This window comes from Haemaphysalis longicornis, unplaced genomic scaffold (genome assembly GCF_048455015.1).
Source record: "Haemaphysalis longicornis isolate Haplotype H1 unplaced genomic scaffold, Haemaphysalis longicornis Haplotype H1 scaffold_16, whole genome shotgun sequence".
NCBI classification, from domain to species: Eukaryota; Metazoa; Arthropoda; class Arachnida; order Ixodida; family Ixodidae; genus Haemaphysalis; species Haemaphysalis longicornis.
Genome location: NW_027526266.1, coordinates 16,532,038 through 16,545,590, shown reverse-complemented (window position 1 = coordinate 16,545,590; position 13,553 = coordinate 16,532,038). Strand labels below are relative to the sequence as shown.

The 13,553-nt window shown below is 48.5% G+C and overlaps 1 long non-coding RNA gene across 1 annotated transcript in view; it reads left to right on the top strand.

Annotated features, from left to right (window-relative positions):
- The window catches only part of LOC144166130 (uncharacterized), a 64,357-nt gene extending 51,819 nt beyond the window's left edge, over positions 1–12,538 (top strand). The window contains exon 3 of the long non-coding RNA XR_013321592.1: positions 12,417–12,538. This is a non-coding gene — a long non-coding RNA (uncharacterized LOC144166130). The remainder of the gene's footprint in view (positions 1–12,416) is intronic.
- The last annotated feature ends 1,015 nt before the right edge of the window (positions 12,539–13,553 follow it).

The window sequence follows — 13,553 nt, the reverse complement described above, 5'->3', positions numbered from 1 at the left end:
CACACCAAGAGAACTTATTTTACAGCATTTTTTACACTTCCAACACACGCACCCCTGCACTACTTTTTACACAGATGCTTCAAAGTCCGCTTCTGCTGTCTCTTGCGCTGAACATGGCCCCAACTTCACTAGTACAAACACTGAACGCAAACTACAGACTTTTTACAGCAGAAGCATACGGAGTTTTAGTAACGGTAGAGTACATCACAGAAACAAATATACAACAGTCTGTTATCTTTAAAGATTCTCTCAGTGTCGTGATGGCATTACATAGGTCAAAACTAAGTAAAAACCCAGTTTTAAACCAGTTCATTAATAAGATAATGTTGGCTTATGCTTCAGATATGAGGATAGTAGTGTGCTGGGGGCCGGGGCACAGCAGCATACGGGGAACTAAATCGCCGACCGGTATGCTGCGGCAGCTGCTCTTCGCACTCGCGTGGATGAACCTCTGGTTCCATATACGGACATGAAAACAGCTATACGATGGAGACTTCGTGAAATGTGGCGGCAGGAATGGAACTAAGAATCCAACAACAAATCACATACAGTTAAGCCTTACATAGGTAAATATCTCACCGAGAAACAAGATAGATTCACAGAGGTATCCATTTGTAGAGTGCGAATAGGCCACACACACGCCACACACGCATATCTTTCGAATGGCGCCCTCCCACCAGTCTGTGACAAGTGTGGCGAATGGCTCTCCGTTCTCCACGTGTTAACTGAGCGTACGTCCATGAATGATGACAGAACGCGACACTTCCCAAAACTCTACACACACAATATTCCACTACACCCTTCACTATTCTTGGGAGAAGAACCAATGTTCTCTTACAAATGTCTTTTACTTATCTTGCAGATGTCAATTTCTTAAAACTCATTAATACAGGCGTGACTTCAGACCTCAGACTCTCTCCTATTTCAGGGAGGTACTCAGGAGTGTTGTGCGCGCACAGGGAGCCTAGCTGCGCAGCATGCTCTCAGGCTCCAGGCACCCTCGTATCAACCATTGTTCCTCTCATCCGCCATTTATCATCATTTTGTTTTAGCCTACAGGCCCTCTACACCCATATATAGGTTTTTTGGCAGTGGCACGTCCTTTCTCCATTCATACATGTTTAAGTGCCAACCTGACATAAAGGACCACATAACAGAGTCTTTGCACTGTTTGGTCGCAGATACCCTTGCACCAATAAACACAAGTGTAATAATAAACAATTGAGAAGGCCTTCGAATTGCGTGCTAATCAACATGACCGCAACTTTGTTGGCGCGGCCAACGCGAAGTACGTCAACAACACGCGAATTCCGGCTGATAGCGTACGCGAGACCATCCGCGCAGTAGTGAGAGATGAAAAGCGGAAACTTCTCCCACTGCTGAGGGAGCCCCAGGTCGCTTCCTTTACCGACGTGATTTGGGAAGAAGTGAAACAATGTTGGGAATTTCTGCGCCGTCCGAAGTACCCCACGAGCCGCAAGCTATGACGTACTACACGGCTGTTTGTCGAGTCCGCCCTGCTTTAACTCGTCATCAAGAGGCTCTACCGTACCGCCGCCCACTGTCGCCCACCTGGTCCCCTGTAGTCCGAAACCAGACGCGGAGGAAGACGGACGTATGGCGAACTCCCGACAATCGTCTTCTGAGCTACCACTGCGGAGTGACCGACCACCTCTACCGCAGCTGCCCCTACAAGACGCTCGGTTTGCGAGAGTTCTCCGTCGACACACCATGCCCCCGGCCCGGCAAGCACCCTACTGAAATCGAAGATTACCTGTCCAACGCCAACCGAGGTGCAGCGCATATCAACCGTTCGCCGTCGCCCTACCCATACCAGTCGCCGAACCACCGTAGCAATGATGTCTTCGCACATGGAAGGTCCCCCAGCCCACGCAGGGGAAACTAAAGGCAGCAACTTCTGGAGGTGAACTTGGATAATGGCGGAAAAACTAATAACCTCAGACGACACAACGATTCGCCGAAGTCAACGATCTACGACATACCTTGAGCCCGACGAGCCAATCTAACCCTGGCGTGACTCCTGAACACGACGATAGCAAGACGCAGCGAAGCGTACCTGACATGAATGATACCCACACTGAGAAGACGACAATGACAACGCATAGTGCCCAACGATGTCACCGACAAGGCGAGATACGACGCCCCAACGCACCCGGAACTCGAGAAAGGCGACTTCCAACGTCCAGTTGGCCATCGACAGCTTTAATGTAGTCGCCCTCGTAGACACGTGAGCCGACTACTCTGTAATGAGCGGATCATTCGCTTCTATGATGAAGAAAATTACGACTAGACGGAACGGACCACACATGCGCACAGCAGGAGGCCATCTCGTAACGACAAGTGGAAGGTGTACATTACGCCTCACCCTAGACGGCACCGCGTACGTTGCTGCTTTCGTAATTTTGCCTCACTGCTCTCGCGACGTAATTCTTGGAATGGACCTTTCGATGGACAATGGTGAATTAATCTGCCAAGTCGATAAGGTTTTCCTCCGATCACACCATGACACCGGAACCGAGCCCCGAACACCGTGTTGCTGTAAGGATCACCGACGATCACATCACCCTGCCACCCCGCGCAAGCTTAATCATCGCCGTCTACTGTGAGGATGCTGCTGCTGACATCGACGCTATCGTTGAGAGCGACCAAAGTTTGCTTCTCGGCCACGGTGTCTCCTTCGCAAGAGGCATTGCGGGCTTTAAGCAATGCAAATCCGATGTTTTCGTCACGAATTTCATCTAGGAGCACCAGCATCTAAACAAGGGCACTGCAGTTGTGTTCCTCGAAGAAACGCAAGAAGCAAGTCAAGTGATCGCGGTCTCCAACTTTCAACGGGCGGGCGCAGATGCTTCCAAGCTGCCGCATCCTTTCGACGGGAACCTGTCGCTGCCGCAAGAAAATCGGGACAGATCACTGGATCTGCGGCGTCGCTACAGCGAGTGTTCCTCGTGAAACTCAAAATTACGTCAGACACACCTAGCGAAGCACCGAATTATAACCGAAGATGGGGCCGACCTACCCGACAGTCACCGTACCATGTCTCTTCACATAAGGGGAAAGCAATCCGGACTCAATTCGACGACATGCTCAGCGACGATGCAATAAACCATCGAAATGCCCCTGGGCTGCGCCGGTCCTACTCGTGAAGAAAAAAGACGGCACATTATTGTTCTTCGTTGACTACCGGTGACTGAAAAAAATCACCAAAAAGGACGTGTACCCTCTGCCACGAATCGACAACGCCCTCCACCACCTCTGACACGCAAAGTGCTTCTCTTCGATGGATTTAAAGACGGGCTACTGGCAAATTGAAGTGGACGAGAGAAACCGAGAGAAGACTGCATTCATAATCCCGGAAGGCCTATACGAGTTCAAAGTGATGCCGTTTGGGGTATGCATGGCGCTAGCAACGTTTCAGAGAGTCATGGACACTATACTAGCAGGACTAAAGTGGCACACCTGCCTCATATACCTCGACGACGTTGTGCTATTGTCCCGGACTTTCGACGAACAACTTGCAGTGTTGGAGTCTCTACTAGAGGCCAATTGCCCATTGGGGTTAACGCTGAAGCCTGGAAAGTGCCGCTTCTCGTACAAGAAGCTCAAGTTTTTGGGCCATGTCATCAGCTCCGCGGGAGTCGTGCCTGATCCGGCGAATACTTCAGCCATAGCGAAAGTCCCAAGACCGAAAGACAAGAAGGGAGTGCGAAGATTTCTCCGAATATGCGCGTACTACCGGTGATTCGTCGGAACCTTCGCACGCATTGCAGAGACACTCACACGCTTGAGGAAAGATAGCACCCCTTTCAGTTTGAAAAGCTCCCAAGAAGAAGCATTCTGCGAGCTGCAACAACGCCTGCAAAGCCCACCTCTGCTCGCTCATTTAACCAAAACGGCGAAACGGAAATGCACACTAATTCCAGATTTATAGCCTTGGGTTCTCTCTTCGTCCAAAAGCAAAGCGGTTGCCAAAAGGTAATCGCCTATGACAGCCGCTCCCAAAGGAGGAGAAAAACAAGTCTGCCTCCGAAAAAGAGTGCCTCGCTATTATATAGACCATTTCAAAATTTCGTCCATACGTGTATGGCAGGCCTTTCAAGGTTGTGACAGAACACAATGCGCTGTGTTGACTCGCCACGTTGAAAGACCCCTCGGGCCGTCATGGGCGATGGAGCTTGCGCCTACAATAATTCGACGCTGTTATCGTCTATAAAACAGGCAGGAAACACTCCTACGACGACTATCGGTCTCGCGTCCCCGTCGACCCACCACGTCAAGACTCCGATGAAGAAAGCGCGTTCTTCAGAGTCGTTACGCAGAGCGACCTAGCCACCCAGCAGCGTGACGACTCTGAGTTAGGCGTCACGATCGACTACCTCGAAGGACGCAACGTCGCCGTGCCTAGGGCCTTCAAATGCAACTTATAAGCATTTAGCTTCAAAAACTCCGTCCTCGTGAAAAAAATTTCAATCCTGGAACGAGAACGAATTATCTTTTAGTCATCCCTGCAGACCTTTGTGACGACATTTTGGGAGCCTGCACGACGACGCGTCATCCGGACATCTCGGCACTTCACGTACTATAGGAAAAATCAAGGCGAAGTGCTACTGGCCCCGCCTTACAACCGATGTGTCCCACAACGTCCGCAGCTGCCCTGACTACCCGTGACGAAAAACACTGGCGATGAGACCCGCCGGACGTCTGCAGCCAATCTCCGTCCCATTGAGGCCCTTCCATCAGATTGGACTGGACCTTTTGGGCCCGTTCCCTACGTCACGATCCGAGAACAAGTGGATTGTCTTCGCGACAGACTACCTGACGCGCTACGCAGAGACCGCCGCTCTTCCGAGGGGCACTGCACAGGAAGTCGCAAAGTTCTTCATAAGCCAAGTTGTGCTGCAACATGGAGCCCCTAAAGTCTTAATCGCGGGCCGCTGAACGGTGTTTACTGCGGAGGTGCTGCAAGGAATATTATGCTAAAGCAACCCAGATCCCCGAAGAATGATGGCGTACCACCCCCCAAGCGAACGGACTAACGGAACGTTTGAACAATTTGATTGCGGATAGGCTGTGCGTGTACGTCCACGTTAAACATAAGACTTGGGACGATGTGCTCCCGTATGTCACCTTTGCGTACAACACAGCTATCCAGGAAACTACGCAGATGACGCCGTTCGAGCTTGTCTACGGAAGACGGACGACTACGATGCTTGACGCCATGCTCCCGCACGCCGAAGACGACGACCTCAACGCCGACATCCAAGGACACCTTCAGCGTGTGGAGGAGACCCGCCAGTACGCTCGAGTTTGTACAACGAACGAGCAGCTAGTGGATGCCGGACGCTACAATATCCGACCCCGAGACGCCGAGTACCACCTAGGGGATCGTGTGTGTGTGTGGACTCCCATCCGATGACGCGGAACTAGTGAAAAGCTTCTGCGACGGTATTTCGGAGCCTACCAGATTCTACGACGTGTTTGCCAACTTACTTACGAGGTGATACGCGACGGTGATTACGGCGAAAACCGACGACGCATGCGGCCCCAAGTCATCCACGTGGTTCGCCTGAAACCTTACGACGCAAGATGATCGAGGGACATTTGTGTTGTTTGTTCGGACTGGCCTCTATTTTATCATGGGGTCATACACTTTTAGAGGGGGTGATTGCCGCAAACCGGGCAATGGGTTTGTTTATTTTTGTTTTGCTTTCACCGCCCGGCTGCGCGGTCTGTGTTATCTGTGCCAACGGTAGCGCGTGTTCCATTCTGAATTCCTATGCCGCGCGTGTTATCTCTATCTCTTTTGATAGGGAGAGCGTTTCCAACTAACGTCAACACCCTAGAATAATCTTCTTCGATATCAAATATTCTGGATGTAAATCGATTGCTCGAGAAACACTCGCTCCGAAAGATAAAAGCGTGCAGAGCGGACGCCGCGGTATTCGACTCTTCGACGCTCGCCTACGCACGTCGCTTTGTTGACTGCTTCTTCGCCGCCTGCGTACTTTTTCACTTGTTAGGGGAGCACAAGTTCGCTCTAAAAACGTGTTTTTCCTTGAAGACGACTGTGTCATCTTTGGCTCCGTGACAATATGCTCCAAGGCAAACAAATTTAGAGCCGGGGCTGGTATATCCACCTTGTGCTTAAATCCAGGTACCGAGGTGAATATTTTCATTGGAGGAAATTGCCACGGATGATGAGGAGAAAAGGCTTAAGCTTGATACTAGGAAGACCGAGAGTTCTGCACTTCAGAGACCAAGGCTGCAGCAAGAGGATGCCTATGTTTCCTTGCCACAACGCCCAGGCACGTGCGAAGTTTTTCCATTGCCTGTAAAACAGTGGACGGAAGCAGACTGCTCTATGTAAAAGTTCCCACTGTAGAGGTTGTCTTCGGGACGCCAAGAGAAAGTATTCGTGCCTGCAACCCATCTAGTATTTTAAAATTTCCTTTGGAGAGAGAAGTCATGGCTGGGAGGCTATTGCAAAGTAAGCCTTCGCCAGGACATCGTATAGCCGTAAGGAGAGCTGACGCTACATCCATCAGGGCTGTTGGAAAGCATGGCGAAAATGTCCGCGAATGACGTGAACTTCTCCTTTAGGCCTCGGATGTTCGGCGTCCACGTCACATGTCGTTCGAAGGTAAAAGCCAAAAACCTGTGATATTTAACATGCGGTATCAGGACGCCTGCGACCGTTAACTGCTATTCGAGACATCCCGCTTTGTGAAGGCGATTGCGTCGCACTTGGCCGGTTATATATCAAGGGCACGTGTCCCGAGGAATTTTTCCATTGAGATTACAGCACGCTGAAGTCTCGACTCGGGGACACGCCTGTTTCGGCCCGAGAATCAGATACAGATATCGTTACGTGCATGGAGATTTGTATCGATTTCGCAGATATCTCTCAACGCCAATAACCGAAATATTGAAAAAGAGTCGGGCTTAACGCCCCCCCTAAGAGACACCAGGAGTCACGTTATAGAGGGATGTTTTACTATTCCCTACAGACATGTAGGAGGTCCTATCGCCGAGGTAATCAGACATCCAGTCATAAATTCGTCCCGCAAGGCCTACAAACGTCATCGCTGTCCTGACAGCTTCATAGAGGACCCAGTCATATTACGATTGAATGTCAATGAAGGCTGCAATGGTAATTTCCCTGTCATATGTTTGCGTGCTTCCAATGTGTTGCAAGGGAAATGCCGTTATCTGCTCCGGCCCTTGCGGAAGCCCGATATCTGCGATTGATGTACGCTTCTGTCAGTCAGATCCCACTCTACGCGGAGCAGTACTAATTTCTTCATGAGCTTCCCAATGCAGCTTAGAAACGCAATACGCCCATACGAATCAATATTGGTGGGGTCTTTGGCAAGTTTTATAACTGGCATGATGCGAGCTTTGTTCCACACAGGCTCGACACGGCTGGTCCTCCAGGTATGGTTGAATACTGACAAGACCCACCGCTTCGCTTTGGGGCCTAGATGAAATTAAATGGGTATGACGTATCCCGTCTGGGCCTGGAGAAGAGGGTTTGTTAACTGAGCACAGAGTAGCTTCAAGTTCTGCCATAGAAAATCTTTGGTTCATGTATGGTCTGTTCGATGATTTGTTCGCATCGCTGGAAATCCTGGTTCGTAAAGAGCCCGGTGCGGCGGTAATTGTAGCACAGAAGCCTTCAGCGACATGTAAGTCGCTTACTTTCATTCTTAGAGAAACAGAGTTAAAAGTTTACATCTATGCTTGCGGTGTACGGAGACCACGCACTAAACTTCATATAGTTGTGCGCGGCTTCCGAGGGTCTAACGTCGAACAAAAGGACACCCATACACGTTTGGCAAGCTTCTTCGGCTGTGTCTGAATGAGCTTTTCCGTGCTTCTGGCTGATGCTATATCTTCTATTGCGGCGAATTCGTTCAACGCGTTAGGCGGTAAATTGTGATGCACGAATTGAGGTCGTTTCTCTCACACAGCAAGCCTTTCTTATTTGCCAAACCAGTTGATGAATGCAGGACTGCGTACCTTGATAGCAATGTATCTCTCTGGAAAGTCGGCACTCCGAAATGGCAGCAACGGCAAGCTCTGTGTGTTTGCACAAATCTACGGAAGCCTGGAAGTGGCAGACCAAGTCCACGTGCGTTCTATTGAGAAATAATTCCGTTTTGCCGAATTTGCCGCAAAGTGGGGAACGTATAGTGATGGTTGCCGCTACCGCCATTGTACTAGTAGAGGCGGAACGAAGTCTACGAGCGTCACGACAGCTTTGGCCACTGGGGTAGTAAGAGAGCGGAGAAAGAGGCGTACAACTTCTACGATGGAGTAGATTGCAGAAAAGAGGCCTACCGAGATACGTTCGGCTTGCGACTCACGTTGTCCTTCGAGCGTGGCATCGGAAGGGGCTCTAGAAGACCTAGCACCAGGGGTGGAATTGAAAACTGCTGTTGACGCCATCGCCCCAGTAGTCGTGGACATTAGTGCTGCTCTCGGATCTGGTGAAGGGACCTCCACTCAAGCCAGGGGTGGTGTAGCCAAAGAAGCAGGTGCCGCCGTGCTAGCTGCAGCTTCAGCTTTTGATGGTGGAGTACATTGTAGGGATGGTAGGGCATGAAAGTCTTAATCCAGGTCTATAGAGACAGACTTGTCTACTTCCCGCGCTTGCCTTATTGAAGTATTCTTGTGTCCAGTGGCACGCTGCTCTTGTACAGCTGCTTTCACAGACTTATAGTCAGTATTGTGGACTAGTAGATCGCCTGCTCGTCAGGGCGAGCCGAGCATCTTCCAGAAGTCGCTTCATGCTTCGTCACGCAGTTAGCACGACGAAGATTCTCGTCTTTGCCATGGTACCGCACACACTCAGCGCTCAAACCGAATCAAGACTCAGCGGAATTCAAGCGGGCAGTAATGTTTCCGCATAAGATGAGCTGTGCCCTGGGAGTTTTTGTAATACATCCCATCAGGGCGTAGCAATACGGGGGTGGGGGTGTTCTTCGATTTCAAAACGCCCCCCCCCTAACATTTTCTGAATGTTGTGTCCAGCTCCTACATTTTTCCTTATCTTTGCCCGTGTTATTTACACACCGCCGCCGTCAAAGTTAAAATCGAAGAATGGCAGTAATAAGGACAAAAGCGAAAAGCAATATTACTAAAATATTTCTCTTGGTATTTTTCGCGTGATGAATAGCACCCCCCGGAAAACATGTCTGCCTACGGCCCTGCACCCCATCACTGATGCATATAGGCTCTGATGGTAAATAAAGAAATTCTAATACATCAGTAATTTGAATACTTCAAATGACTGATTGATTGATATATGCGGTTTAACACGCCGAAGCTGCACCTGGTCTACAACGTGCTCCCAGTGGGGGCTTCTGATTAATTTTCGTAACTTGAGGATCTTTAAAATGCTCTAAAATCTTGATATGTGGGCGTTTGAGCTTTTCACCTCCATTAAAAAACAGCTACCGAGGCTGGGATCAAACCCGCCTACTCCGGCTCGGCAGCCTGACGCCATAGCCACTGATCAACTGTGGCGGGTAACTCCCTCTAAAGTGGCGTACGGCTTCCTACGGTGCCAGCTGATTTTAAATGCAGGACGCGTTCTTATTTCGTTGAAATTGTGCCTGTCAACTGCAGTGCTCCCAGCACAAGTTTTAAAAACAATGCTAGTGAGCAAAGGTAATACTTCTGTGAACCATACGTTGTATACGACGGATATTACTTCATTATGTAAACGATGCATACAAAACTGGGAGAAACTATAGGCTTTTTTTCCTGTATACGCCAACATATGCGAGGTCCTATTATAGCATTGAAGAGGATACTCTTGCATCTCGCCCAGCTTAGGTTCCAGTAACTCGCCTATTTTTAGCGAAGACTGTGCCACATTGTATTTTCCGCAATGATTGTTGTACAGTTTGCTGGTGACATAAATCTTCTGAAAGTTTTCATGTGGTCTAACGAGCACCAGGATTGCTGTTCAGCCATGCCTCCTGAAGATAAAGGTAGACATGATTTCAGAACAGGGTGTCGAACCGAAACCGAACCGGTATTTTTGCTTTGCGGCAACCAAACCAGAACCTGAACCGTTATTTCTTCAGGCGCTGAACCCGGACGGAACTCAACCGAAAAATTGAGCAACGGTTATCGATTTGAGTTTAAACGGTTCGACCAGCCTCTGTTGATAATGCGCGGTGAATATCATCGGGGCTTTGCTTTTTGACGCAACTTCAACTTTGTAATCTTTTCCCCCAGCTCCCCCTTCTGGCCCGCACGCCATCGTTGTGTTAACAAAAGACTCTCGGCCACTCACCCTCTTCTCCTCCTCAGAGCAATCAGAACGCTATCAACGCTTTATTTGTGGTCGCAACATGGGAAGAAAAGCGAACCGATTTGTTGCTGCTGGTGGCGCATTCAGAGTGAATGGCTGAGCAACACACACTTTAGGCACACTGGCGACGGTATGAAACTTCGAATTTGTCCTTCCTTCCCTGAAAAGGTTGCTGCCCCATCGCAACGGCGAAGCCCCCGCCCTAAGCGTGCCTCCTTGTTGCATTTCATAATGTGGTTAGAAAGGTCTCTTTCACACACCTCGAATTTCTAAGTACTTGACGAGTGTGAACAGCGGCAGTGGGTCAATGGATAAACCACTGACGAAAGTGCATGCTCGATCACCGCCCCTCTCATTAGTTTTTTTGGCGGATACGACAAACCAAAACGTCGATTTGCCCACATTCCCAGGTGGCCAACAAAGTTTCTTCTGCAATGCGCCTCATCGCGCAGGCATAGCTTCGGAGCATCAAATGCGCCTTTTTTTTGCAGGTGTTTGCGCCCGTAAGCAAACAGAAAGGCCTATCACTAGGTTTTCAATTATTCCGCGCAGAGTACATAGACGAAGAATTTGTGCTCTTTTTTAGCTGCCGTCGATAATCGAATAAGCACAATACCAAGGGGCACTTTTGTCCCAGATGTCCTTTCATTTGCCCTACTTATCACATAACCAAGGTTGTCATCACTGCGAAGGCGGCGAGCGCAGTGGTGCCTAAGATAATCGTTAATTTTCTAGGACGCCTTGAGTGGAGAAGTTTCTACCAGGCGTTTCTCGTCTTATGTTGAAGTCAGAAGTTTGTTACAAGCCAATATAGTAGGTCGCCTCAGTACACCTAACAAGGTCGCATTTAGGGCGTTGTATGTGCTAAACAACACGAATTATGCAGGGTGCTTTTTTGAGGCCAGTAATAAAGAATAGTCTGCGCTCTGATTTGTATAGAGTTGGAGGAAAATTCAAAATTGCTTTTTGTTATATTGCTTTTCAATTTCAAGCAAAATGCCTGAATTACGTTTAATGCGCCGCATTTTTAACATTTCACCATGTTCTCTACATAAGCTAAAATTATCACATAGAATACAAATTCATGGGCGAATATTACAAAAAAATGAGCTTCCTAGCTTGTTTAGAAGCAAAAAACAGGACCCGGAATTTTACAATTTTTGAAAGTGTCGTGTTTGTCATATTTATTTTAAAAATTTCTCTCGCAGGCAAAAAGAACACGTTACTAATTTCAGAATATTAAAAGTCTTGGCAGAAAAAAAGTATTTCTGACGACAGCTGCAATATTTGGTCTTTTGTAGAGGTAAAACTTCGAATTTCGTGCGAACCGTCCAACGAGGCTGTGACGCGATCCGGCTTGCCTACATTTAGAAATAAACAGCTTTTCCCTGCACACAAATTAGATATATAATTTAGTGCCTAAAATGAGCTACATATAATTATTTTCCCACAAATTAGAAATAGCGAACAAACACACCAGTTCCACTTCTCGTGAAAAGCCTAAAACTAGTCCCTTGGAAAACATAAGGGCTGGTGAGAAAGTGGCTGCTGAATTGACACTGCTTCTTCTGTTTTCCTTCATATGTGGTTCAATTGCATAAAGTTCACTTTGATGCAGTGCCACAGTTATGGGAAAAATAGGTATAATCTCGGCTTCTTGTTAGTATTTTTTTTTTGCCGCTTTAAACTACTAAACATTTCTCATACCGATATAATTCCACTCATGAAAGCGGTTCGCGAACCCATTTGAGCTTCTGAACACGTTCGGTACTGAAGCCAAACCCCAACTGAACCTGAACGAAATTAATTACCCCGAACCCGAACTGCAGCTGGATAGGTATTTTTTCCGGTTCGATACCCTGGTTCGGAGCGACCAGCTTGTAGCAGTCTTACTACTCCGGCAGTATACAAATACCTTTCAGATATGTGCGCGTAGGAGGCGGCCATGCATCGCAGTGGAGTCAGACGTCCTTCCCGCTGCACTAGCTCCCTTTCTAAACCCACTGCTCGCGGATAAGCAACAGACGCGTGGTATTTCACTTGACTTTTCCTGGCGCTGCTGCTCACGCAGGCATCTGCTCAAATTGTTCCCCCCACTGGGCCCCGCGGACTTCCCGAAGTTGCGTACGAAGATCCACGATGAGGACTACCCCATACAGAGCGCAAGACGCGGGCAGTGTATCATCTTCAACTACAAGGTAAGAGCTGCCGAAACATTTTGAGGCATGATGTCGTGGCGTCCTGGATAATCATAGCAAGGTCCACGGAGCAAGTGGCAAGGTCATTATACCCTCGTTAACTTCGCAAGAACCCGCCGCGGTGGCTCAGTGGCTAAGGCGTTGCGCTACTGAGCACGAGGTCGCGAGTTCGATTCCCGGCCGCGGCGGTCGCTTTTCTGATGGAGGCGAAAAGCAAAAACGACCGTGTGTACGAGATTTCGGCGCACGATAAAGATCCCCAGGTGGTCAAAATTAATCCGGAGCCCTCCACTACGGCGCGCCTCATCGCCTGCGTTGCGTCGGCACGTTAAACCCTACAATCAATCAATCAATCAATCATCAAATCAACTTGGCAAGAATAAAATAAAAGGCAACGGTGTCTGCAGCCTTTTATCTGTGGGGGGAGTTGATTTTGCATTTTAAAATATGTCCTGAGAACCCCGAAATGCTGGCATGGGCCACGTTTGCCCTCACCTTCCTGTAATCTGGACGCCAAAGATCTGATTTCAAAGACATACTGCGTTGTATATCGTGACTCCGCGTCACTGAGTGTGTCTGGGGTGGGGGCGGGTGATGGGGGTGCGCTGCAGTTTAGAAACAACAACTTGTTTTTAAGTTTTTTTTTCATCAGATAATTTTGGCTAGAACTGCGTCTGTGCCACAGCCTTCATTGCTTGTTGTTTTTCGGTAGTAGTTATGTATAACTCAAATTAATTTAAATATAATGAACTATGACTTCTCAATTCCTTTCCTTTCTTTCCCTTTCATTTTGTTATGTGTTATGCGTGCGCTTTGAGGTACTTTTTATTAGACCTGCTCTAATCGCACTTCCGCGATTTTTTCTCCAAAGTCCTAGGATTGATTACCACATGTTTTTTTAACACTGAGCTAATATTGTTTGACTGACGAGAAAAGCCCAAAACATTATTTAAAACACGCAGGGAGACAACATAGCCAAGCTTTGTTGTCTCCCTGCGTCCTTCGTGTAA